A 27607-nucleotide genomic window follows, 5' to 3' on the forward strand; every position below is an offset into this window, starting at 1 on the left:
TCTGAGTTTCCTCTTTCTTCCTGTTTTATTTTATCTTGCTCTCTTCAAAGCTTCTCCGTGGTGAAAACATTGAGAAAATCTTGTTATGGTCCCAGTAGCTGGAGTTTCTGTTTCTGGATTATTACAAATTGTGCTACAAATTGATGCTAAAATAGTCCTATTGCCTGTATAGCCTCAATTCCAATTACTTAATAGTTTTCTTTGTCTGGTTTGGTCCCACTAGCTGCTGAGTAGCTGCTCTGGAACATGGACAGATGTTTACAATATGTTGGTACACATTTGGGGTCCACTCGGTATGAGATGCTACCAAGGACTACACAGGTGGACCAGCCCCCCACTCCAGTGATGGAAATTACAGCTTTCAGTAGCTGCTGCTGCAGAACATGACAGTCTGAACAGGAACAAGTTTTATTCTCTGCTACCTTTCGAAGTCAAGAAGCAGAGTTTGTACTTGGGAAGCAACATCAAAAGACTGTGTTCACTTTTTCTTAGAGTCCTGAATAGTTAACTACTGCTGGTAAGACAGAGCTATGGGGCCTAGCCCTCCATATCTTGGCACACCTGACGTTTTGCCAGCTCCTGAGGCGCTGTTAGACACACACTGTCCCTCCCTTACATCTCATACTGCTTTGGCAGCAGTGGGATATAACCAGAGAAATGTTCTGCCTAATCTTCTGCCTGGGTCACAGGTGAATCTTTAATTGCGTCTTTGTTTTTTAAATAGGTGAAAAATTAAAAAAGGAAGAGTTAAGGAAAGTCAGAAGTTACACCAATGTGGTTAAAACACACTCCTTCTTCAGTAAACAGGAATTACAGGTGTAAGTTGTAACAGCTAAAATACCCATCAGTGATAAGGGATTTGTATCAGCAAAACAATGCTGTAAAGGTTGATTCAGTGGCCTTCAGATGTTAAACCTTGCCCCACCAGAGGCATCTGATGCGGGATCCAATGCGGGAAGTGCTGCCTGGAGAGGGACAGAGCTGGGGGTTACATGGGCAAAGGTTACGCCAGACTATAAATGGAAAATTGCTTTTGAGAAGTGATTTGGTTTGAGATCTACTACTGACCAGGGATAACAGAATATCGATTTTTCTTAATAGAAAAGAAAGGTAGTAACGAAGAGGTTGAAACAAATAGAAGCAGTTTTACTGTACTGTATGTCCTCCCTCCCCATTTCAGGAGATCACATTTTACAGATTTACAGCTTGAGCTTTCAGAGTAAAGCAGGAGAAACGAGCATCTATCAGTTTTAGAGAAAGCGCATGCAAGCTCCTGAAGAGATTCTAAAGACATTTCAGCCCACAATTCATAACTAAAACAGACAAAGGAATAGTTTTAGTAAACGTGTCATACCATGGATCACAAAGTGGGGAAAATATAGTGTCATGATTCTCTTTAAAATTTATGTGTCTGTATACAATATGAGGCTCTGAGGAGGATGCACGAAATACCACCTGAAAATATTAGTTAGGGCAGTGAAAGTCAGTTCACTGAGTACCTCTGCCATATCTTATTTTCAAAAATAAAAATCTGGTTGATATTGGCCAGGAACAAGGTGACAGTGACCTGCATGTCTTGTGGGAGCTAGGGAAAGCTGGCAGGGCGAGGACCATCTTTTTTATAGGATATGGCATGGAAAGCAGCCACACACTATCAGAAAGGCCAGAGACCATTGTGATCTCTCCTTTATTTGCTGTATTGAACAAACAATTTTAGGAAACAAGAAGGTGGGGCTTCAGATCTGCTGCTGCTTTTTCCAAGATGTCGTCAGTCAGACTTACCGCCAGGGGTCACAGAAAAATGGGTATTTCCAGGCCTACAAACTATCGGGTGGGGCTTTTTTGCCACTGAGCTTGGCATTGATTTTGTAACACACATGTGCATGTACAGTCTCAGATCTGGCTGGATGACAGCTCTTTCACCTAGGTCAGCAGGCTGCTTACTCACCACACTCACTATGGTACATCTGCCAGTGGGTACCACATACTTTTCATGTTCTTCTTTAGCTTAACCCAGGGCCCTATTGCCTTCTGGCTCTGGTGAATCAAAGGGTGCAAGACCATAATCTGGTTTGTTTTCTCTAACACGTCCTAGTACTCTTCCTTTACAAGCAGGCAATTAAAGAGCATAAACCTCAATCTAACATTAGCTTGAAAAAGCAGTTTGCTCTTTGCATAATCACAAAGAACTAGTGCGGTTTGATGACAATTCAGCTTCAGAAAAGGTTTTGAGATTCTGACAAAATCCATTCCACTTTAAAACAAACTCATTTTTCTCAGTTTACAATTATGATATATAAATATAACTTTACTTGCTTAGCTGCAGAAGATAAAGGTTTTAGTTTCTGCCTACATAATTCAGAACAATTTTCAAGTAAGAGCAAGTGGTCCAGAGAGAACCACATCATGGATTCTCTAACATCTCAGATCACTTACTTGGGCACTTTTTGAAGAAGAGATACAGATAACCCATCCTCTGCAATGAATGCTTATGTTCCGGGATCAAAATAATTTTGGATTTATTTTTTTTTTGTCTCTTTAGAATTTTCCAGAAAGAATTTCTGGTATTTATTCTGAATTTTATCTAAACTCATTCACTCTCCATTTTTAAGAGATTTATTCCATATAAAAAAGTGGGTTTACCACCTTTTCCATGAACCCCATTTTTCATGACACAGTGACCTTTCAGAGCCCTGATCTTGTCCAAGAATGTTGGTATTCAGAATGCATTTCCCAGCTCTTCTCAAGTCATTTGCTTTACTACAGGATGATGATCTCTCCAGATCCTCTTCGTTACAGGGCTTCTCTGAAATAAAAGTCTATATTTTTTTTCCTTCTGGCAGTAACCTACAGATACCAATCGTCTTAACTAGCACAGCTAGAGTAGAAATTGCCAGGAGTTCCAAAAATAAATAAATAAATGGAGTAGAGAAAAAGAATTCAGCTGACTGCAAGACAAGGAGGAGTTTTTTGGAAGTCAGCAAGATCTCTGATTTGTAGTTTGGGTGTGTTCCTAATTTATCAAAGCCACATCTTCATTCTAGTAATAAGCTGTACTAAAAACCAAACTCTCCAACCCAAAACTGACTGCTGACTTTATGCTGACAGTAATAGCAGCCTTTCTGAAATTATAGTTTTTGTTACTGATGCTATCAAAATTAAAATTAAAACCTTATCCTGCAAGAGGGAATGCTTTTACACATTTCTGTACACTTTTATAATAAAATGGGGGGAGAAATTTCACAAAATTACCCAATAAAACATCAGATTAAGATGCTGTAGTAATTCAATATTTAAGATCATAATTAACCAGCTTCAGCTGATTAGGAGTCAAGGATTATCTACTTCCCTCCACTGGAATAAGTAGAAAAATAGGTACCTCTAGAGAGCTCCCCGTGTTACAGCCATGCTATGAAGGGGACATTTGCACAGGGGAGAAATATCTGGCTTCCGTTCACTATAGGAAAAGCCAAAACAAGCAGCTTTAGCCTAAGTGCCCAAGTCTTAGACAGCTAACGTTAGGTGAGTGGAACCCTGTCCTGGTTATGTAGCAGGAGGTACAGGGTTTTTTCAGTAATAGGTTCTATTGAAATTATCAGTGGTAGTGTCAGTCCTAAACTGGAGTAAAAGGCAAAGGACTGAAGGCTGCTCCCTTTGACGTGGTGTAAAATGAAGCTTGTGGCTAGCGGCAGCGTGTCTGCATTCATGTAAAGAAAAAGAATCCACGTAATCATATATTCTTCTTTTTATTATTTTATATATAAACATGATCTAGGAGAAAGAACTATGTATAAAATTCAAACCCTTAGCAAAAGTCTATGGTTTTTGCTGAGCTACAATTTATTCATGCAGAGGAGCATGGCTTCTATTACACATCAAACACGTTTGTGGGGCAGTGCTTTGCTCCAGACTGTTTACATTAACGCCACATATATCCTACTCACACTCCTTATCCATCTCCCGTGCCCTTTCTGATCCAGGAGCGAGCAGTGCACAGGAGTGAAGGCTGTGTGGTGTGGAGGTGCCGACCTGCTCCCACCACCAAGTGCTGGGCAGAGGGCTGAGTGGGATGCTTGGCAGCATGCTCCGGCTCCACAAAGGCATTCCTGCTGCTCTGCGATCCAGCTGCGGGCACAAGGCCCAGGCTGTGATTTGTGGTGAGGATATTTTGCTTTGACAGCCCAATGTCACTTTGTTTTTACATAATCAGCCCTTTTTATTATAATCTGCTGGCTTCGGATAACAGTGGTGAAAAACATTTCCAAGTGGAAGCGGCACCCTGGGTAAGGACCGAGACAGAAGGCATTCAAAGAGACCAAATATTTCTTATTTCTTGTAATCACCTGCAGTCAAGTGTTGGCAAGTGTTTGCTGATAACTTGCTCTGCAGGAAGGACAGAGTGACAGCATGGGAAGAGGGGTTCTTTTGTGTTTTAACAAGCCTCTGATTATGCCCTTCAAAGACTGGTTTGCCGTCAGCAGAAAGTGAGACAAGTATCTGCGGCCTGAAGTGGCTGGAGGAGAAGTCACACATGCCTTCGCTGTACCAGGCTTTTGTTCGGAGAACCTCTCTGTCTGGATGGGCAGCAGGAACAGGAGAGCATTTCAAGCTGGGGGAAGTACCGTGCTGCTGTCCATGAACCACTGATGGGGTTTTTGCGTGGAGCATTACAGAAAATTACATGCAGTGCTTTTTTTTTTTTTTTTTTTTTTTTTTCTGCCAAATGCGAGAGCTGAGATGTTTGCAAGCAACACAAAGTAAACTCAGGCATTGAGACTCATTCCTGAAATCTGTCTGGTGGCTGATCCTGTGGCATGTACCCCGAACGTACTCATTGTGTAAGCTTTCCCTCATGCATACCCAAAGACTGTCATGAGTACAACGGCACTACCGCTGTGATACTGCTAACGGTACCGCCTCCACAAAAGGGAAGGTAATTAGCAGAGAAATGACTATTGGTGCAGCTAGAAAGTAGACAACTAATCTTTTGGATTTCAGTTCATTGCGTCGTTGTTGTCAAACCAGTGCCTAATCTTCCCAGACCCCACTTCATGGCTGTTCCTTTCTTTCTGTCCTTTCTTCTTCCCCCTTTTTGCAGGGACTATGGCTTACTCCGATTCACTTTATTTCTTCCTTCTGAAGTGGCCGTAGGGCAGCCCCCTGTTGCCAAGGATATGGTTAATGCATGCGACATCGTGCCGCAGGAAACAATCGGGAGCCTCCTGCTCATGCCTGGCATAACGGTGCTGTAATCAGCAAAGCCAGACTGGGAGCAGGACTTGCAAGCTGTGCAATTACAGAAGAACTTCTCTTTAAAGGAAGTGTTCTTGGAAATAGCTTTCAGGAGGAAAGGTACAGCTTTTGCTTGTAAAATGATAGCTTACAAAGGTATTATGGCCAAACTCAAGTCAGAGCATAGACTAGCAGTGGTAAACATGTGCCCTTTTGACACTAAATCACCAGGTAATATTGCTGTGTGGAAAATAATAAGATTTTTTTTCCTAACCGCAAAGAGCCTATCAGGAGATCAAGAATCTCCAGTTCTCAATGATACAGCTGTTTTACCAAAATTTAATTAATGAGGAATAATATTTTGGGAACAAGAGAAAACACCTCTGTAGGATGTGGACTGTGAGGGATAGATGGAAAGTGGCCTGTGTAAACAGCTCAGCAACTCTGGGATAAATTATAGCAGCATTTGTATGCATGATTGCCCTTCTGTGTAAAACAAGGCATGCAGCCACACACAGGAGTGATGTGCAAGGCAGGCATGGGGGCTGATGTTAAGCTGATCCAGAACAGAAGATCTCTCCCATCACATCTGAGTTCGACCCAGGCAAGTTTATGTAACTCTAAATGAGCAAATAAATAGGGGAGCAGGTCTCACTGAGAGTACTGAGAGGAAATTCAAGGTATGCTATCTACATATATTTATTTCTGGGTTTAGGGTTTACTTAACTCAGAATATGGATTGTAACTTCATCATTAATAGTTATTTTGTCAATTTCTGGACTTCAGGAATGCTGAAAGATCAGGTCCAGGGTGCTCCATTTTCATGGAGTCTACACACACGGGCATGGGTACAGAGAGCTGGAGGAGTTCGTATCAGAGGCACCGCCAGGAGCTTTGCATTCCCCAGATCTGTCTGCATTGCTAGCCGCAAAATGTCAACATCACCTTCCTCAGAGAGCACAATGAATTAAATGAGGCTTAATTAATTAGTGTCAGTAAAGCAGACGTAACAATTATGATGGAAGTAAATAAATATACATATTGGAAATTATTATTGTCTCTGCAAAGGATTTGTTGTGAAATCCCTATGGCCATTTCACTCCTCCCCACGTTGCTGTTGGGAACATCACTGGGAAACATTCAGAAATAAACTGCAAATTGATGAGGAGCTAATGTACTTTTACAAGTTTATATTGTAGCAAAACAATCAGGAAGCAGCCCTCTTTAATAACCCACTGTGGACTTGATGGTGAAATACACCCCCGGTATTTTATGTCCATATCATGCCATGTCATGTGTCACAAATAAGGGTACTGTTCAAAGTTCTGGGGTTTATTTGAAATGTTTTACTTGTGATAGCCCCACTGAGGCTTTTGTATTATCTATGAAGGCTATTCTTCTACACTACAGGAGGGGAAATTAAAGAGGCTGTGCCAGTCCGAGCTGTTTCTTATGAAGATAATAATTAGCTGTGTATTTTATTCTGTGTACTCACAGGAGCTGATTTTGGTCACATATGCCCTTCTGAGAATCAAGAATAATAACGCTAAACTTGGTTTAGTTACACTGAACATGTTTGGTGTAAGTAAGAGTGAGCATCTGAACCCTACCTCCTGAATATGCCTCCTCTCAGACCAACAGGGCATCTTTTACAATGTTGGTTGGCAAGTACTGGTGCAAAGTAGTCATTTGCCCTTGGGTCATGGGATGACGTCAAGGGAAAGAAAAGGGGGAAATAGTGGGGGGAATGAAAGAACACAACCTAGTAATTGTGAAGTTATTGCATGTGTCTGTGCAGTAGGTATTCTGCAAAATATGGGTCTGAAAAAAACAAATTTGAAGCTATACCAGGCTAGTACTGTATGAAGCCTTTGGCAGCTTTGAAATTCAGGCTTATTAGCAATGAAATTTATTGCCAATCCATTCAAGAAATTAGGCCATTATAAAAGATTTGAAATGAATGAAACCTTACATACCTTGCGGGTAGTAAGGACAATACAACCTCAATATAATAGATACTGTAATAGTGAACCATACTTGGAAATACATAAATTGAGAAAATTCTGAGGTGCTTTTCTAAGCAAAATGACAAAGAGGACAAATTAAGCTGACTAGAGGTCCTAGGTATAAAAGCAAGCAGGACTAATGTACTGAGAGAAGCAGGCAAAATATTAAGAAAATAAGAGTAGGATGAAAGGATGAAAGATAACGTGCCACATTGAGGGGAATAACTGGACTGAGGGGAATAACTGTACCCTGCAGAGGCAGCCAGAGATGAAACCCTTTCCAGTCATCAGCTCACCCAAGAGATTTTTATATTTTGCTCTGTGCTCTTTTCGCTCTGCAGGTGATGGCAGTTTCAGCAGAGAGAGAATGGGAGCCAGGACCTGTGCGACTACAATATTGCCATCGCACTACATCATGCTGAGCAGAAGCCATGAAGGGGGAAAAATATCCTCTTGCCTCACTGAGGAAGGATAGGGGTGAAGCAATCATAGACCATGCGTAGAGCACTCTGTCTTTTCTGCCTCTGAGCCCACTTGCTTTTTTTTTTTTTTTTCTTTTTTTTTCTTTCACTAGGTGGTACTGACAACAGTCAACATTTGTGGAAAGAAAAGTTTCCACAGCCCATTCCAAGATACCTCCTTGTTTCTTTGGGTGACTGCATTTCCTGTGCTGTAATGAGCTGTCCATGACTGCTGCATCTTCAGGGCTATGCACTGTTCCCTGCCAAGGATGGCAACGTCATGTATTGCCCTGCTAGTAGGACATATCTGTGGATTTTCAGTTTTATGTTATACACTTTGTGCTTATGTGTTTCCCTCCTTGCTTCCCAAAAAACAAGACTTAAGGGTAACTATAATCTCTGTTTTATGACAGTGCAGTGTGTTGCTAACCTCATCAGGGGCATGAGTCTGGTTTCTATTCACAGATGTACATTTTTTTATTGCCTGTCTCAACTTAATCAATTTTTGTCCCAGTGAGTAAGTGAGCAGTAAATGAGTAATGAGATGAGTGAAAATATGAATGGAAAAATAACAAGTACTATTTTCTATTGCCTTTAATAATATTTGTATTTGTATTGCTACATTAATAAATTAAATATTAAATGAGTTAGCTAAATTAAATATTAAGACAATATGTTAGATACACATAATGTATACATGGTATTTGTATTATTATAAGATTTTATTATTATTGCATTTTAAATACTAGCACGTTTATATATAATTCCAAAAGAACCACTCACAGAGTAAGATGTGTGAGTGCAAAGAGGAACGAAGGCATTTTCCCACACCCAGCTTGTGACCAAGAAAGTCCCCAGACAGCTCAGGCACCTGAGGAGGCAGAGAGACGATCAGCATGATGGGCTGCCACCTGGGCACATACTGCGGACAGCCTGGCAGCTGCCTTTCAGCACTTAGGCACATTTGGAAATCTCTACCTCTGGCTTTAGATAGGTGATGGCAGAGTGATGCGGGTAGAAACTACACAGGGGCTCGGTCTGCCACAAAAGGAGTCTGCTTGGGTTTGGGGGTTTCTGAACAGGAAAATGTCTAAAACAATTCTTTTTTCCTTCTCTCGAAGTCTGAATTCCTTCTTTTTAAATGACTTTTTTTTTTTTGACACATGACATCTTATTCTTCCTGTTTTCTCTCATTTAAAAAAAATAGTTTTTGTGCACATTCCAATGCATTTTAGAGAGTTTTTATAAGACAGCTTTGCCAGCTTCCAACTACACTAAGCTTTCTATGATTTGAGCATCTATTCAGGCAACATTAGCTTTACATTTAATAGTCAATTTCTAGATTTACATAAACACAAAATATAAATGATCTTCAGGGACTTAATGCAACAAAAGCTAACCAGCTCTCCATAATATTATCTCTGTTTTTCATAGCTGTGCTTTGCATTTTTCACCATACCTAAATGGGAGAGGGGAAACCCTATCATTAAGGCAATTTACTGAAAGAAATGCCCTGATAACAAAAACAAGCAAACAAAAAATATTCTTGTTTGCAAATTGTCACCAGCTAGATTATGTGACCTCTACTCGTGTGGAAATTTTTGAAAAGAGATGCAGTGACTGTAGAGTCAATCTAGCATTACAGAGCCTAAGCCCCATGAATTATTCTCAGGTGAAGGATCTGTTTGAGTGGAAGATGTAGATGTGCATCACCTTTTTACCTCTTCCCATTTGCTCCTCCTCATCCCCCAGCCATGCAGTGCAAAGCCGAGCCTGAGACACAAGTATCACGAAACCACAGGTAGCTGCGCACATTTGCAGTCACAAAAACAATAAAATAAATTAGAAAAATATCTTTTTTATTTTTATTTATTTTTCTGAGTGCTAAGACAGAAGAGAACTCACCCTGTGAGAGCTGGATGTGGGGCTGGCAGGGTCTGTGGTCCCATGTCCATGTTTCAGGCACTGGGGGAACGCGTGGCCAAGGCTCAGGACGTCTCTCGTATGAAGCTGCATTTGGATGAGATGTGTCCCTGTACTGCAGCTTCTCAGCAATACCTCTGTGCCTGATCCTGCTGATACCCCTTAACCTCTCTGAGCACTTAATCCCTATCAGGAAAACGGGAATGATTACGCTGCCTTTGTTCCACACATTCTTATTTTAAATGTGATATTCTTCAACGCAACCTGAGCACGTAAGTTAAAGTGATGGTCTCAGAGACCAGTGGACATTGCTGGAATAGGAAGAGATGTGGTCATTGAACAGCTGTCATAGGATAGCACATATGGGTTTGGCATGCACTCCTGCCAAAATGCCTTGATCCAAAAGTATACATTTTAATATAAAAATTAATTATGCAAATTGATTTTGAGTGAGGTGAAGGCCTGAATGTGTAGTGTTAGCAGGAAAAAAAGAAGGAAAGCACTATGTTTTTCAAGAAAGAAAAACAATATCTCCTGAACTTTCACATTTCTTTTGCAATTCCTAACTGAGAAAACACTTCCTCCTGCAGTTCTGACCCAGAAGGAGGTAGGAAAGGGGTGCTGGACAGATTTCTTTCAAACCTAGCAGCAGGTAACCCAGACCTTCATGTTAAACACAGACCGTCATCTTAAACATGAGCTTCTGCGTGACACTTCACTTTGAGAGGTGCAGATCTCTTCTGATGTCCACAAGGCTCCATGGGCCATTGGGGATTTTCTAAGGCTTGTGATGTCTTTCCATTTTCATTGTATATTTCTCTCATTCCCATTTTTTCTATCTTCCAGGCACTGCATGTTAATCAAGACAAAATTGGGTTAATACCTTTACCCTCAGTCCAGAGAATGACAGTCAGCCGACAAACATTTCAATAGATGCGACTACTCCCAGGCTTAAATTTAAGCAGGTGCTGAATGCTGACTATAGGAAAATACTTCAGTGTTCCCGGCCCAGCTCATATTTGAACATTCCTTCCAAGAAAAACCTTCATAAACTTTGTCAGACAGTGAAACAATAAACTACCACACGCCTTGGACACTTCCTTGACTTCCATCCCCTTTTTTAGATAATTTCCAAAAAAATGTGTGTTCTCTTCCTGTAGTCAGTACACGACAAGCTTAGAGCAAGTTGGCTAAAGTTTGTTCAGGCTGGGGAATACCAAAATGAGGCTCAGAAGGGTGATATGGCTGCAGTCTCTGTTGCTGGATCCATCGTCAGCTGGACCAGCCCCCTCCTCATGTCCTGTACACGCAGCTTAATTGGCCTCGTTGCTCCAAGAAAAGGCAGCAGTATTGATTTACTGCACTGTATAAATGTGTTTATAGCTTGGCACTAGCACACTTACACTCACTTTTTTCCAACATAGATTTCAAATAAGCCCTTTGCTCAGATGAGTCTATTAACTTTAAAGTGCCTAAAGCTAAACTCAATTACAGGAGGCAGGCTTTGGGGGCTGCAGCCCAAAACAGCTGGGGATGGCTATTGGAATCTTCTGTCAGTGACTGTTTTTGGGGCATTGCTGGTGGAAAAATAATTAATTAAGTAAAAGCAAGCAGCATACATTGCTCCAACTGAGCTGCCTGTTACTTCGGCTGGTGCTCAGATCCACCTGACTCCTTGGGCTTGTTAGAACAGCTCTTGATTTCAGCCAACAAGAAACTAAAATATAACCCATTCCTTCCTCTTTTTAGTAATTTTGAATAGTCATATTTCCCTGTGGGTGGGGAACAAGGGGATCAGCAGCCCTAAGAGATGCTGGGGGAGCCATGCCTCTGCATAGCACTGGAGACTTTAATGCCTAACAGCAATTTGCAGCCCAGCAGGGATAGTTAATCAAGCAGAAAGTTTTAGAAGACCCCTAAGTGCAACCTATAATTACTTATACCTGCTCCAGATGAGTTCTCTCCAGCTAAGGAATAATATGGCATTCTAGTTGCAAGTAAGTGTTTGACTTTAACTGTAATACTAAAGGAACACCTTCCTACTTGATGAGAGAAAATATTTGAAGAGAACAGAATTAAATTAAGGTCAATAAATAAAATTTAGGATGATTGCCAGAGTAGAAAATTTAAGTAGAAATGCCTGGGGATGCTGCCTGTGCTGTGAGAGTGTAGAGACAGGGCATGGCAACTGAAAGTCATGACATGAGCTTTTACTTAGACATATGCAATGAAACTGGTACATTGTATGTGGGAAGGCACACAGAACAGACAGTTGTCCCGTATTAAAATTTATGCATATTTCTCAGGTAGGTGTGATCTGCATAGCTTGAAATCCTAGCTCCATTTGAACTAATGGAAGTTTTACAGTTTAACATAAAGACATCAGGGGACACTCATGAATCTGGCTGATATTTTTCTGTCTCATCCCCAGCATATAGTCCCTTAAAAATTCTTCAGACTTAGAAGCACTGCTTTTGCACATTTCTGCAAGATAGAACATGATCATTACTGGATATCTGCTTTGAAAACCTGCTTAAAAACAAAACAAACAAACAAAAAGCTCTTTTTATTTTATTTTTTTTTTTTTTACAATTATCCCTAGTATCTCAAAAGAAAAGCACTTCTTGCTGGAGGAAGAGAAAAATAGACAGACTTGCTATGTAATAAGAACTAGATTTGTTTCTGTGCTGTGTTTTATTTTGCTTTTTTTCCCAGGGAATTTGCTCATAGTTTCTGGTGGGTAATGAGGAAGTATCTCCTGATCTGTAGCTGTCTGGGGAATTCCTTTTCCAGAGGAAATTTTGAGCACAACATTATCACAAGTTATAGGCTGATCTGAGAAAGCACGGCTGCTCTGTGAATTGGGAACTGCTCTCTTCTCAGCCTGCCATCCATTACAAGGCGGTGCCTGCCCACTGCTTTTTGTGCCAGTGTGTTGTTTGTGTGAGGACCGAAAAAAAAAAAACATCTATGTGCCACGGTCAAGAAGTGATGCCCCATTCCCTCCGGAGCCTGGCTCACGTTGCCCTGTTTCTGGATGGCAGCCATCAGAAAGAGCTGCAGACATTATGAAGGGATACAGCTTTTAATTAAAAATTATAATGTGCTGGTGTCACACTGTGATACAAATTGGACTTGCAAACTTCAGCAAAATACCTATGTTTAGGAAATGAATGTTTTCAGTGCAATATTTCTTGGACCCACAAGATTTATAAAATACTAGGCTACATAGATGTTTGTTGAAATTAAAGGCATTGTGATGAGTGAAAATGCACTGAATCTGCTTCATATGACATTCAGACACCTCATTCCATGTACAGATAGATGTTACTCTCCAAAACAAAGGCACGGAGATATACTAGTCATGACCCACGCAGTTTTTCCCTGGAGACTTCCGTGTGCATAAAAGAAGAAATGAGAGCAAGAGAAGCTAGGGGAGAGGAAATAGTCCAAACAGGCTCCGAATGGAACAGATATGGGGAGAGGAGCTGCAGGAAACTCAGTGGGAGCAAGCTCGAGGGCTGAGCCCAGGTGGAGAGAGACCTGGAGCTGCGAGCAAGAAGCCATCTCCCATGGTGTTGTGGTGTGCCTCCTCCTGGGCCTGGGGAGTGTGTCAGTTTTAGGTAAGCAGGGCTGCTTCAAAGATACCCAGTAGCAATACCCATTTTTCTGTTTAACACAGAATATATGGAGACCCCTGTATTTTGTCCAGCCACTTTGATTACAGCACTCACAGCTGACTGGCTGTTGCTCCATGGCATCAGCCATTAGGCAGTGCTGACAGACTCATGTAGTTATTTGTGTCTTATCAGGAAAAAAAGTGTCTATTGCCACTCTCCAGATATGCTGGAAGGCTCAAGAAAACAGACATGGAGAAAGAAGCATCCATGGCTACCGTCCTACTTCTGTTCATGTTGGCTTTTGCATTTGTTCAGGTTAGGCTGCTGCCACTTCATGGTGCACTTCATCTGCTGGAATGACACTGGAGCTGTCTTTGTTTATCTTCTGCATTTGCATTTATATTTGTGTTTATATTTGTTACTTTTATATTTTGGAAAGGCTATCCACTGTGATTTTTGCTTTCACCTGACTGGCCCCCTTTGCATGGTAAGTCTCTTCCAATATTTCCCATAGTGTTTCAGAGTACACATTTGAGCGGAGGAGGTTGCTACACGAGTGGGGAGACCAAAGACTTCAGGAGAGCTCTGTAGTTGGCTGGGGGGTCTTAGGGAAATTTCTCTCTCAGTTCTTTATATACAACCTCTTATAGCCATAAAGCTGGGATTTGTCTATTTTTTAAGGCCGTTGGACTCTTAAGTGGGGTTTCCTTCTGTTTGTTTTGTGTTTAAGATCAGAAATCATGAGACTGCGATGATATTTCTTTCAGTTTACCACAAAAACAATCAGTGAAATGTTTTCACACATTTTCTCTTGATCCAAAGGAAGGAAATAAATGTTGTCTGCTGCAATTCAAGCACTCTAGAAAGGACAGACAGACCTTGGTGATGTAGCAGCCCTGGGTAATCAAAAGAAAAATCTGTCCTGCTCAGCTGAATTGCCTCATGAAACACAAATGCCAAAATGCTGTGACCTTCATGAAGTTGGGGCCTCCTGACAGCACGCGGAGATTCCTTATATTCCTTCATTTGCAGTTTTCTGCAACAACACTGCAGCGACACTGCAGCAAACAGAGAACATCGGACATCCCTGCTATGCACAGGGTGACCAGCAGATATCAGGTCCAACAAACCCAAACATAATCAGCCTCAGACACAATGTGAATAGTTGTGATGGAAGCTGAATCCTTCATTTGCTCTTTGCGTTTTCTGCCTTTTCTTTGGTTTTGTTTTTCTCTCTTCCTTTGCAATTGTCAAGGAAGCATCTGTGAGTTTTATTAAACAAATGTTACACATTAAAAACCCATTGCTGTCTGCCAGAAAGGAAAATGGCATCTTATTTGAAAACAATATGCAATTGTTATTGCTGTCTTGTTGCAAGTTACGCCCTTGAAAAATGATAGGGACTTATTTAGTAGCAACTGATGCTGAGGAAAGCACTATAACTAAAGCATTAACTGTTGCATTATCTTTGGGAAATACAATACCCAATTTCAAACACCATAATACAAATATGCTCGGTATATTGTACTCTTACATAAGTTTATGATCACTTCAAGGAGAAAGTACTTACAGGACAGAATAACAACATTTTTCCATGACGCTTTTGTCTGCTTGTCTCAGTGTTGCAGCCAGCAAATGTTCGCTCTGGCCAAATGCACCGAGGTACTGGGATAGCGTCTGTCTGGTAGACATAGCGTTTTGTGGTCATCACTCGTATTTCATTTCATGCACAGGCCTTGGGACAGTAAAGGGGACTTGGGTCTTGATCTGCCATTGCATCTATCAGCACTAACTGATTTTATTGGCAGGCTGTGTGCAAATGTTGCAACACCATCCTGGAGTATGCCAGCAGGGCTAATGCTGACATGCCATGACTAGAAGTACAATTTTTACCTTAAGTAGGTACCCTCAACATCTATACATATATATATATATAACGTATACATCCATACATGTACATATAATAGACAGCAACTTCTGAGGTTTTATTGTTCTTTTTTTATGTTTCCATCTGAGTGTATTTTGTATCCCCTTTTATTTTACTTCTCTTTTTTATTTTTTTGCTCAATTTTATTTTGTATTTTATGCTGTGTATAATTCAGATCACTACTAACAGATTGTTGCAAAGCAAATCAGGAGACACAAAAGCAGATCATTCGTCAGCAGTGGCAGAAACCACTTGGAAACCTAGCCTTATTTTCTGCATGTGGTTAAAGCCTCTCTCTCAGCAGAACTTATTTACTATATTTCAGTTACCTGCTATTTATTCAACAAATATTTCACGTTATTGAATTTAATTTTCCCCTCCTGCTTTAGAGAAAACATATAAAAATATTTGTATGATGAATTATGGGTTTTATAAATACTGGATAATATAGTACATAAAGAATTGTGGGAACTAGTGTAAAGTTTTTATCCATGCTGTTCATTCAAATGGGTTGGATCCATAATTCAGAAGAGGTGAAAGCCCTGATCCAAGTAGAATTTTATTTTTAACTACAAAAACAGTAGCATAATCAGTATTCAAAAGGAGAAAAGAGCTCTGAAAAAAAGCTGTAAGAGTTTTAGCCAAAAAAAAAAATTCAACTTCCACACCTTGTACTAATTGTCCTGTTACTACAAGTCCAATGAACTTGTTCATTTAATATATATATATTACAATTTAACATATGAATTATTTGACTTATGATTTAAAATTATTTTAGTTTTTTTAAAAAAATCTGACCTTGGACAATGTGATTTTTCTCAGTAGCAGATCAAATCTTTGGAATTCCAAAATGTCGCTACATGAAACGCTCCCATTTCCTTCTTCCCTCCAGCTCCAACAAGTTGATGCACATGGTGATTATGGTGCATTATTTTCATTGTGCCAATTGTACCAAACCACTCCTTTCTTAGAGTAGAAACTATCGGATGAGGCCCAAAAAACTCCACCTGCAGAACAGAAGAACATGGTGAAGCTGAACAATGAGGGTTACAGCAAAGTTTCACCTATGCAAAGAACTCTGGAGATGCTCTAATGATATTTTGGTACCTTTGAAACAAAGCCCTGAGCAAATGCAACCCTGTGGCCACAGTCTGGGAATGATGGTAATGTAAAAAGGAAGCTCACACTGACATGCCATGTAGTATTAGATAGTACGTAGAACTGGCACATGGTATTTACTGCCAGCCGAAGCATGGTTCTCATGTCATCATTAGGAGTACAAGCACCATGCTGAGCCCCAGTCTCCACTTGGCACCCTTACAATTGCTTACTCTGTAACAGCCAATGGTTCTGTGTGCAAAGAGCATTTATTCTTTTGGGACTTGGAGATGGTCTGAAGACCATGCAGGTACATAGTGAAGCGTTCTGCAGGCTGAAACCCCTCAAAAATCTTTTCTCAGGGAAGGTGATGTGAATGCTCTGGGCAGAATCAGGGCACGTCACCCAAGCAGAAAAAAAACATACTTATTTTGAATATGGCAGCCTTGGAGTGGAGGAATCTCTCCAGTATTGGACTCCAGAGCTGTAACACAGAGGCTGCAAAGTGTGCTGCTTACTGAGGTATCAATGCTACGTGATTTGGCCAAGCCAAATTTCGAAAGCCTGAAAGCCAAGATCCTAGGCTCCCATTGGCAAGGAAAGAGGTTAATGCATCCATCATATATAAAAAGCGTCTGTGAAGAATTTGCCCGTGCCCTCCCACTGGTGAGAAACTCCAGCATTCACGGTATAGCAGCTGATGTCATTACATCACATAGACAGTGACTGAAACTTGTGGCAGTGCTAGCTTGTTATTATTAAGACTGATTGAAGCCTGTGGCAGCTCTGGTTTGCCAGCAGATTCCCATCCGTTTTCAGGTGGGAGCGAGGAGCACAGAGTGCTGGCTGGCCACCCAGCGTGTCACATCTCACAGATTCCTACACTTACATGGGCAGTGGAGTGATCAATCACTGGGAAAAGCTTCATTTTGCACCTTCCTCAAGAAATTGGTGAAAGGGGGATTCTGCCTGTTATGCCTGGTGTGCAAAGCGCTTTGCAAAGGTCCATTGAAGACACCTCATCACCTCTGCCGTAACACCTCATAGTCCCTCGTTAGCTCTTCCCTTTTTACAGTCTTGCAGGTGAAAAGGTCTGCCTTGTTTAAACACCCCTAAGGCTACCAGCAAGGAAATATTGAACTGTACAAGAAATCACTAGAATATAAAAACAGATGTATGTGTTCGTCTTGGGGATAAGCACGTTATGATACGGGGCTAACTCCGTTCCTGTTTCACTTAATGTCGATGCAAAGCGATCCCAGCACAGCCAGCAGATTTCTGAGTTTATGCCAGGCTTGCGGAGAGCAGCGTTTGTCTGAGAATTACTGTCAGGCCCCTCACAATCACATTTTCACTTGTTCCGGGTGGGCTGGGTCTTGTTGACAATCCCCTGGGCTTCAATTTGGAAGAAAAGGCTTCATGTTTGACCTTGTATCTCCAATGTCATATGTCTGCCTGCCTCGCCCACACGCTTTGCACTGACTCTGTTCCCCTTTATTTGAATTTCATATGATGTAAGCTGTACTAGCAATGCCTGCTCTTTTTTTTTTTTTTTTTCTGCTTCACTTTTGGCTTAGAGCATTCTCAAGTGCTCCCCAGTTTTTGTTTCTGCATCTACACTGCTTTTATAAAACTGCCTCAGCAAATATGGGTGACCAATAAAAGGTATGCTTCCTTTCACCCTCAGCTGCTCCAACCTGAATTTTCAAAATCCCTTTGGGCTGAACAAATACAGAAGATTTTATGGACAATTTTCAAAACATTCACAGCTTTTTCATATGTGAAAACAGAAAGCCAAAGTTTTATCTGAACCTAATCCAAATGCTCTGAAAATTTTCGAAGATCTCATGTGTACCTATGCAGATACTTTTCTTACACTTGCTGCGAGGAGGGGACAACTCCTGGTAGTGGCAATAGCTAGTGAGTTAATGTGCTCTCCCTGACCACTGGTAGAAGACATGCCAGGGCTAAATAAATTGATGTCCATTTAGTGTTTAACTATCTACTCATAGTAGCAGAACCAACTCATGGCTACATATAGGTGATTTGTGGTGCACAGCTGAAGCAATGAGTGTCCCTCAATATATTGTTTTTAAAACTTTTGTATTCCAATGAGTCATTAGATATTTGATGATCTCTAATTTTTGGATGAGAGTCCTCAGGGTTACAGGGTCACATGAAGATTAAAAGTGAGACAAACAAAGATATCTCTCTCACACACACACACACACAAAAACCTGGATCACGAGTTCCCCAGAAAGGCACTGGGAGTGACAGACATTCAAGTCTGAAAACCAGTGTCTGAGAAAGGCAACAAAGAGGCAAGAATGAAGGGCCACCTTGACAAAAAAATTACCTGGCATGTTTTGAGTCTGCTGTGATTTGTGATTTTTTCCATCACATTTGAGGGGGAAAAAAAAAAGAGAGAGAGAGAGTGGAAAAAGAAAAATAAGTTAGGTTATTTCAGTGTAAGCATGTTAAATAACTGGCATCTTTCCTGAAAACTTGTAAAATGAGTTGTAGCTCCACACAATTAAGTTGGCTGGGTTATAGTATCCTGCAAAATTAGACATCTTTAATGGGAGTGTTGACAAGTTCTTCAGTGTAGCAACAAAGTGGTGCCCACTCAAAGAACGAAGCAAAGCTCCTGGGAAGTAATTAAAGAATATTTTGGTCAGCTTGTGATGCAAATGTGATTTTTTCAGGTTACACAGAAATAAACTGGAAACCCACAGAACATCAGCAAAAAAGACTAAAGTAACAAGACTGACTGATGTTTGTCCAAACGGGCCTGAAAGGAAAGGGAAAGGATGGGGAGATATGACAGGAAGGTTTCAGCGTTGCTGTGGTTCAGGAAAATCTCTCTCCTCTTTGTCCTTTTAATTTTAGATTTTTACAGTCTGATGATGGAGACAAAGCTAAGACACCTTTTCATTAACTTTAGCTCTTTCTCCTTCATCTGGAAAAAAGACACTAATTCAGATTCACATTTAACTGATGCAGAGCCTTGTTACAGAACAGAATTTGCATTATTGAAATGTGCTATTTTCACTAGTCTGTAGCTATATTTTGTTTCAAGACAAGCTTTTCTTCATTGCTTTTTAATGGTGTTACATATCATAGTCTGTTCATTACATAGGCCATTTCCTATTCATATTACTGTGAATTAAATTCAAGTAATTTCAGTGAAATCAACAGAGACCATCTAGATTTCAACTGATTTATCTGATGCAGAAATATGGTTTTATACTGTAATCTAGCTCCTCAAGTTCACTAATGACCTAATGAAATTTAGAAAAGCTAAGTGCAGTAATTCCCAAATTAAATGCATCCTTTTTTTTCTGCTAACATGATGAAATAATGATGGTCAACAATAATATTGAATAAATATATCCAAGAGTTAACACTCTCCTGTGTACCTTTCATACTTAGCTAGATCAATACTTCCAACAGTTCTTCAATGGTGTTACTACTTTGTTTCAGGAAGAAAATTTAATGCAAGAATACCAAGAGGAAAGTAAGGTTTTAAAATCAATATGTTAATTGTTGAAGTCCATCTAACAAAGCAATCTTTTAGTTATTTTGTCAACATGGTAAAATTAGGAGATAGCTGGTGTTCAAGGGGGAAACAGTCAAACTCTAAATCAAGACTTGAAAAAAAGACTTGAAAAATCAGGAGACATAAAGTACAGGGAGGAAGAACCAAGTCACAAACTCTCTTCTTTGTCCATGAAGACAATTCAGTAAAGGAGTGTTTTGAACAGTTCTGAAGGAAATTTATTTAGACAATTAGCCCATAAGTGGTTATGGGTGCCTTGTATTCAAAGGTGGAAGCCTGAAAAATTAAAAGGTGTGAAGTAGATACATCCACAAGGTGAAAAGTGGGTGAAGTCATTTTTAAATCACTTTTATCACTTTTTGTATGCACTGATGTTTAAAACAGCATTGGTTAATGACAGTGTTTATTAATGACACAGTAGATTTTCTAATGTACCCTACCATCCCTAATTACTTCTTAACCCACTTAATTGGACTATTCAATTTTTAGTAATTTCTGCAGTAAATGGGTACATCATATAGTCCAAATGCATGACTGTTCTTGTAATTGCTTATGTTTCCGGTTTCCTGATGCAGTGAGTTTTCTATTTCATGAACTACTGTGAGAAAAAATCATGTGATAAAGGTGTGACCCAGCAATGCATCAGTAAATAGCCATTCCTCTGATGAACAACTTATTAAGAAACAGACATCTGAATGAAATCAGATTCCCGGGGAGTCTGTGGCACTAGACATACCAGAGAGGCATGAAACCTTGTTATATGCCATGACCAAGAAAAAGGATTTTTTTTTTTTTTACCTAGGCAGGGCTCGTGGTTAATATTCTGCTCTTGTGCTTAGCCTATTAAAGACCCAGTGTGTTTTTGTTTATGATCTGGTTCTTGTTCAGCACATTTACATGCAACTAATCGTTCAAGTGGCTCGGTCACCTCTGGTATGAAATGGAGCTGAGCTGAAATGCTAAAGGCTAGAGCTTTGTTTTCAACATGGAAAAAAAATGAAACAAAGGTATTGGAATTACTGTAAATATATGTATTTGCTTTGATAGAAACCTTGAGTGATAACTTTCTTATTCCATAGAATAGCGTTGTATATATACATTACAGCTGGTAAAAAGACTCCAAGATTATTTAGGTTTTACGTAACATTTTTGCTTTTAAGTTTGTTAGTTTGGAGATACAGCATTTACCTTGGCAATATAAGACAATATTCACAGCTTAATTAATTAAGTCATGTCCCAATCTCTAATTATGATACATACACACACACACAAAAAATACTCTTATCATCCTTAGACAATTTCTTGGAAAAGAAGAGCAAGCTCTGTTAAGACATATGGCAAGCAATCTTTTCTGCAAAACAGCAAACTAAAACACAGTACTATTACCATGTGCTAAGAGATGCTGTCCTTTTACACAGTATATTTTAAAGTTCTCCAGAAGCAGCAGGTATGCCACTTGAAGAGTTGCACCAAGGTTACCAAGTTACTACAAGGAATTGAAAGGTAAGAAAGAAAGGAACAAAATGAGATGAAATTCCGTGAATTAAAATTGCAATTTCCCAGACATTTTTTTCTAATTGCAAAATTCTAAGTTGGAAATTTGTGAAATGTGACTAAGAAGAAAATAACTGAGAATGCCTGCTGCACTGAGATGTCTCTCTGCTAACACACACCTAAATAGAAATAGGTATCAGAAGTCAGTTCAGTTGAATTAAGCACCCATTCTAGCTGGAGTGAGAAATGAAGCCATAGATTTAGTTGCCGTAAAGCTGCCAAGTTGTTTGCTTTTTTTTTTTCTTTATTTCTTGGCTCCATTATGTTATCATCCTGTTGTGATATTTATATACAGTATGCAAAAAAGTAGGTATTATTTTGGCATCCATCACAAAAAAATCTATAGAAGCTACTGCATATTGCTATTTTTGTGTGCTTAGTAGCCATCATCCAGCAAGTGAACAAAGACTATATTTTCAAATAATCATGCTTTTATCTTGACCAAATACTCTGTTTATGTTATTTATGATAATCCTGGCTTCATGCAAGCAGGCTGAAAGAGGTGTGCAGGGGAATCCACTGACGATGGCACATTAGTACAACACATTAGTACAGTGATCTATTTGTCCATATTTTGCTATTGCATATTTGAAAAGGTCAGACCCAAATAAAACTGCCAAGATATGATATTCCTCTGAGAGGAAGAAAATGGTTTATGTATCTCAGCTTTGCCAAAAAACTATGGAAACCAGAGCTTCATTTTGTGAATAAAGATGTAGGCACAAATACTGCCTCAAGCAGGGTGAAGACCACCCTTGGGCAGAAGTGTTTAGGAGTTAAAGTGGTGAAAGGTTGGGGGTTTGCTTTGTTTTGCAGAACATTTGGGTGTGTATAACAGGCCTGTCTAAACAGAATTGGTGTGTCTGATGGCTGATCCAATATTCCAAGGAGGTCCTCTATTCAGAACTTGTTTTCCTTCCACACTTACCCTACTTTGTGTATTGTGCTAGATTATACTGGTTTCATAAGTGGCAGTCACAGTTACTGTCCATCTGGTTATGTTTTGAGGCTCTATAAAGTTTTAACAACTGTGAAGGGTGAAAAATATTGAAGTATGCAGCCAGTCTGAAGTGGTTATCTAGAGACTTAACCTACTGTCGCCAGGAACACACAAAGGATACTTCATGTTCAATGTAAAATGTGTTTATATCTGTAGTCTTAATACAGCAAGTGTTCCTTTGTGATGTAAGAGATTCTCTCTATATTTATAACCTCTTAATGAATGAAAATAGTTACAATTATAATATTAAAATCATACCAACATATCTCCACATCTAATCTTGATTCAGGGCATGTGTAAGTGAATGAGCTACTTGGTTAACTCTTGCACTTGTCTTATTGGTTACTTTTTAATAAGCAGGTTTTATGCTTTTCAATGTCCTTTAATAAGATTTTGGTTTGTGAGTATTAATTCACATGCTGTTCATAATGGAATGCCAGTCAGTTCTCAAAATGCTTGTACACACTTGTTTTTTCATGTGTAAGAAGTCCTTTTCTCTATTTTGGATTTTTCAGTGCTTAATAACTCCTTCTTTAAAACAAAGCACTAACAACGATGTACAGGATGAATATAAATTTCATCTACTTCCATGATAAAAGACAGCTGTTACCAATTAAATAAATGTTACATGTGCAGTCAGAGAAGCCATACCAATGAATAGTTGGAAAAAATCAAGATGGCTTAAACAGACATCTAATACTGGTGTTTGGTACTTGGTGTAATTCTGCATGTCAACATAATTCCAGTTGCTCCTGATATTTCCAGCAAATGCTGCTTTCAGTTCTCAGACTTTACTGGTTGAGGAGTGAGATCCCAATTTCCACAGAGTTAAATTCCCCAATAGATTCATCAGCACTTTACAGTAAGTCACAAGAAAAATATATAATGTTCATTTTTTGGAACAAGAATGTACATAGAGAAACATTTTGGCAAATGCACATACTATATTAGTAACCTGCAAATCTTAATGCAACAGATTTACCCTTTGGGGAAAGAAAAAAAAATGTTATCACAGACTAATCTTTAACTCTTATCTCTGTGGTGACAGAGAATCTGTTTTGAAATGTCTGGCTAGGCAAGAGCATGGTTGTGCAAATAAACTGCTCAGGTACACATCCTGAAGCTCTGGAGCAGACCTTTTGACATCAATGAGATTTAAACTGATCATCTGTCAGTTTAAAAAGCAGGATGGTGCTTGTTTTGGGGTCAAAGGGAAAAACAGGGCATTAGGACTACAATTCTGCAAACTACTGCCTTCACATCATTGTATAATACACTACTTGGCTCTTTTCTGGTTTATCAGGATAGCACGTCCAACTGGATCTGCAAGCTGGGTCTACAATGCCTCCCTGCTCACAGAGTGGTGCTAAAGACCACAGCACATGCCAAGGACTGGTCCCCATTATGCCAGCTTTCAGTCAGCTCCAAATCATGCTGTCTCCCTGGCTGGCTTTCATTTGGGCTTTCTCTGTGCTCCTGGTGTTTTGATGAATGCTTAACAGAAGAGAAGCAGAATTACACAAAACTGTCTTGTTCTGATATATCAGGCAGTTAGTTACCCTCCGTCCCCTGAGCAAAATAATACCTGGGCTGAGAATAGCACCAGAGCTCCTCACTCAGCAGCTGAAACCTTGCCAGCGATTGCCAAGTGTGATTTAAGCCTCTCTTGGTCATAAACAGCTTTTTGGTACTTTATCCCTTGGTTATCCCAGCTAGGCCAATATTTTTTGTTTGTTTGTTTGCCATTTGTAAGAGAGAATGAAACTATGTTGGGCTCAAGAGAAGCTCTCCAGTTGGAGGAGGGGGAAAAAAGGTGCTCCAAGACTATCATAAAAGCAGAGATGATGTCAGAAGAGTGAAGACTTTTCCTGTGGTTTCTTAGTACCCATCTGAAATAATTCTTTATGAGGATTTGGAGGAAGTAGAGGCCTCAGTTTACTATCAGGTTCAGCGGTTTGGAAAGCTGTGCGGTAGGGTTACCAGCAAATCTTTGTTTTATCCATCCTGACAGGTTCTGCTGTATCATACAGGTATTTATTTTTCTAATGCAATATTATAAATCAGTGTCAGCTCATCAACATTCCCATGGTCTTCCAAAGCATTTCCATACCTGCCAAAGGTTCCCACCTGACCCACAGACCTAGGATACTATATAAGCTCCTTTAACATGGCATGTAGTGCTGCATTGTGCTCTGGCACGACACTCCCACTCAGAGGAAGGAGTTGCTCCCAAGAGTTATGGCTTAAGGATACCACAAGACTTGTATTAAAGATCACCTCTAGTAATAGTCTGTCTTAAAAAAAATCATAACAAAGTAAGCCACTATTTTGTTTAAACAACAGCTTTTTTTTTTTTCTCCCATTTGCTGTTCAGTTAGGAAAGGCTGATCGATTAATTTGGCTAATAGGATGATAAGTCATTGTGTTAATGTACTGCACATGGTATGCTGTCTTCAATCGAAACGCTTTGTATGTATTTACAAACTAAAGGCTGTTCATTCCTCCTGGCTAAGGAAGTCCCATTGGTTCTGTTTTATGTATAGGGGAACCACGATTAAGGTTATTTGCCTAAGGCCAAATTTCAAATTCTCTGTGAGGACCCTGGAGTAAAGTAAGAGACTATCAGGAGCCTTCAGAGGACCATCCTCCAGCTGAGACCAACCAGAGTGCAACATGTGTTGGTCATGCCTCTTCCTTTGCCTCGTTGTCCAGCCCAGTACCTGCCACCTTTCTTTTCTTTTGAGTGGGTGCATTTCAAGAAATGTTAAAAATTAAACAAAATTAAGTTCAGTTGTTATTTTGTAAGAATCATACTTATTTCTAGGAGCTGAAATTACTGACTCCACCAGCTAATAACACGACTGAAGTCCTGATAATAGGAAATGGTGTCTTGGATGCTGGGGTTACTAGTGTCACACCAGGTTGCATATTCCGTACCACAGTAATGCTGCAATGCTCTTGCGCTGCCCTGCTTTGCTAAAGGTTACTAGATCAAAGCTAGGTCCATGCTAAATGATTTGAAGCAAAACAGGCCCTTTATTTTCAGACTATCTCAAGGGCTTTTGAAAGTGGGAGGAAACCAAATGACAGTTAATGGATCTAGGAGGGCCTGACCTGAGGATAAGGTTAAGTGGTATAATAATCTCCACGCTGAACTTGGTGCTGTATAGCAGCTTCCCTAATGTGCTTGGTCACAAGGTGAACCACTTTGAGCCAACCTCACAGGTTTTCTGCCCACACCACTTAGAGTGAAGTTTAAGGTTCTGTCAAACATGGGAACCCCCACATAAAACACTTTCCTTTCTACACACTAAAGACCATTTTCCTCCAGACTACACTCACTGATAACCTTCTCATATTTCTCATTCACTTCTGTGCACTGTCCTTTCTTTAATGTTGTCATATTTGCCTCCGAAAGTTGCCTTTTAGAGACAAAATTTAACAGAGTGCTAATGTTGATGTATGCATACCACGGAAGCTTTCTTGAAGAATTTACTTTCATTCTATCACATTTTCTAAATCTAAAACATTTATTAGATTGTAGGCTTTCTTCTTTGAGAATCAAAAAGTTAATGCACAGGTTCTTTTGTTTGTCTTTCTTGTTAGAGAAGGGAATGGCCTGGCTGAAGAATGGTTCCTTTGCAGATATCGTTGGATGGGCATATCAGTCAGATTTTATTTATTTATTTATTTATTGTCATCTTTGAAAGATAGATAAAACTAGCTAATGAATTGCAGAGTTTCTACTGTAACAACATGCTTGTTAAGACCAGCATAGACAATATTATCCACAGACCTCATTAAGGAAAAATGCCTTAATGTCCTACTCTCAGAGACATTACACATATCTTCCCACTGCAGGAAAAAAAAATAGCTGAGCTAAATTTGGAATTTCTCTGAAGTAAGAAAAAGACTCTAAGCTAAGAGAACAATCCATGAGGAATTATTCCCCGATGGCTTGGGAAGGATTTGTTTCTGACATGTTCCAGCTCAACCCAACCACAGTCTTGTGGTACCACTGCATCAGAGAAGGTTTTTATCCTGCAAGGATAACACCAAGTTACTCAAACTGAAATATGGTGGTATTTTAATACATAGAGAAGAAAAAGTCATGTGATAAAAGCCAGCAAATAGAGGTAGGAACACTTCCCGTGCTGAAGACAAAATGAAGGAAGCTCTAGTCACGCCTCATGGAGATCTCTGCACCAAGGAAAATGACAGATTTATTGTCATCAATTCAGGATGACATATGAATATAATCAAATGTAGCTACAATGACAGACTACATGCTAGGTCAATATGCTACCTGGAATTTCAAAAGGTCAGGATATGGCACAAATAACAGGATCAGTCAAAAGACACACAGGGGTAGGAGACCAACATTTGGTATGTAGACAAGAAGGACTTTCATCTGAGCTAGGAAAGCAGATGTAATTCAAATAATAGGTTAGATAGCTAAGTAGATGGCTAAGAAAAAAGGAAAAAGAAATGAAAAACAGAAGAGATAGAATGTAATCCTTCTAAGAAAGTTACAAATCTCCTAGATAGGATGGAAAGAATACTAAGAAATTTTTTTAGAAAGAGCGTCAGCTGAGATCAAAAAGTCTGCTGCATTCACAACAAAGGAACACAGGTATTCTGTGCTGACTTCTCTATGAGTTGTATAAATAAGAAGGGAAATACAATCAGAAGTTTGGGAAAGATTTCCAAAATAACCCCCCCTTTAAAATCAAAGTGCTCATATGGAAATTCTTTGTTTGGCCTATTGAGTTGGCCAAAGGAATTACTATAAAAATACACTTAAAGGACTTTGTCAAGAGATCTTCTATTTAAGTCTCAAAAGGTCAACATATCTTCAGTTTTTTGATTTTCCTGAACTGATGAGGAACACAATGGTGCAGAGAAATCACACTTATCCCAACCCACAAGATGGTAATAACTGAGGTGCTAATGCGCAATCATTCGGCTTTCAGATTGACACAGCAGTCTAGGGGGAGAAAACAAGTTTTTCGTCCATGATGTCTCTATTTCATGGTGCCAAAAGACCTAGGAGGAGCTCAGAACTCTTACTCATTCTCAGTGTTCATTGCTATAGGCCCACTTATTAATACCTTAGCAGTATTAACTCTGCCATTCAAAGCAGTCACAAAACCCACTGATTTTACCCCACCTTAAGTATCAGAGGTACAGAAAAACGTAATTCCTTTTTTGTTGAAATAGATTTTAA

General features: G+C 39.7%; 3 long non-coding RNA genes across 3 annotated transcripts in view; 2 read left to right on the forward strand and 1 right to left on the reverse strand.

The window, feature by feature from the left end:
• Window positions 1–529: 529 nt before the first annotated feature.
• Window positions 530–7718, forward strand: LOC310899537. The gene is made up of 3 exons (XR_014584369.1): window positions 530–4933; window positions 6730–6813; window positions 7580–7718. It is a non-coding gene; the product is annotated as an uncharacterized lncRNA (long non-coding RNA).
• A 2631-nt stretch (window positions 7719–10349) lies between these two features.
• Window positions 10350–27607, reverse strand: part of LOC310899536 — a 46074-nt gene continuing 28816 nt past the window's right edge. The window contains exons 7-8 of the long non-coding RNA XR_014584368.1: window positions 15968–16176; window positions 10350–10471 (exon numbers count right to left, since the gene is read on the reverse strand). This is a non-coding gene — a long non-coding RNA (uncharacterized lncRNA). The remainder of the gene's footprint in view (window positions 10472–15967; window positions 16177–27607) is intronic.
• On the forward strand, window positions 11184–14571 carry LOC310899533. Its single transcript, XR_014584365.1, has 3 exons — window positions 11184–13245; window positions 13435–13729; window positions 14065–14571. It is a non-coding gene; the product is annotated as an uncharacterized lncRNA (long non-coding RNA).

The sequence above is a fragment of the Anser anser genome, assembly GCF_964211835.1.
Source record: "Anser anser genome assembly, chromosome: 4".
Lineage (NCBI taxonomy): Eukaryota > Metazoa > Chordata > Aves > Anseriformes > Anatidae > Anser > Anser anser.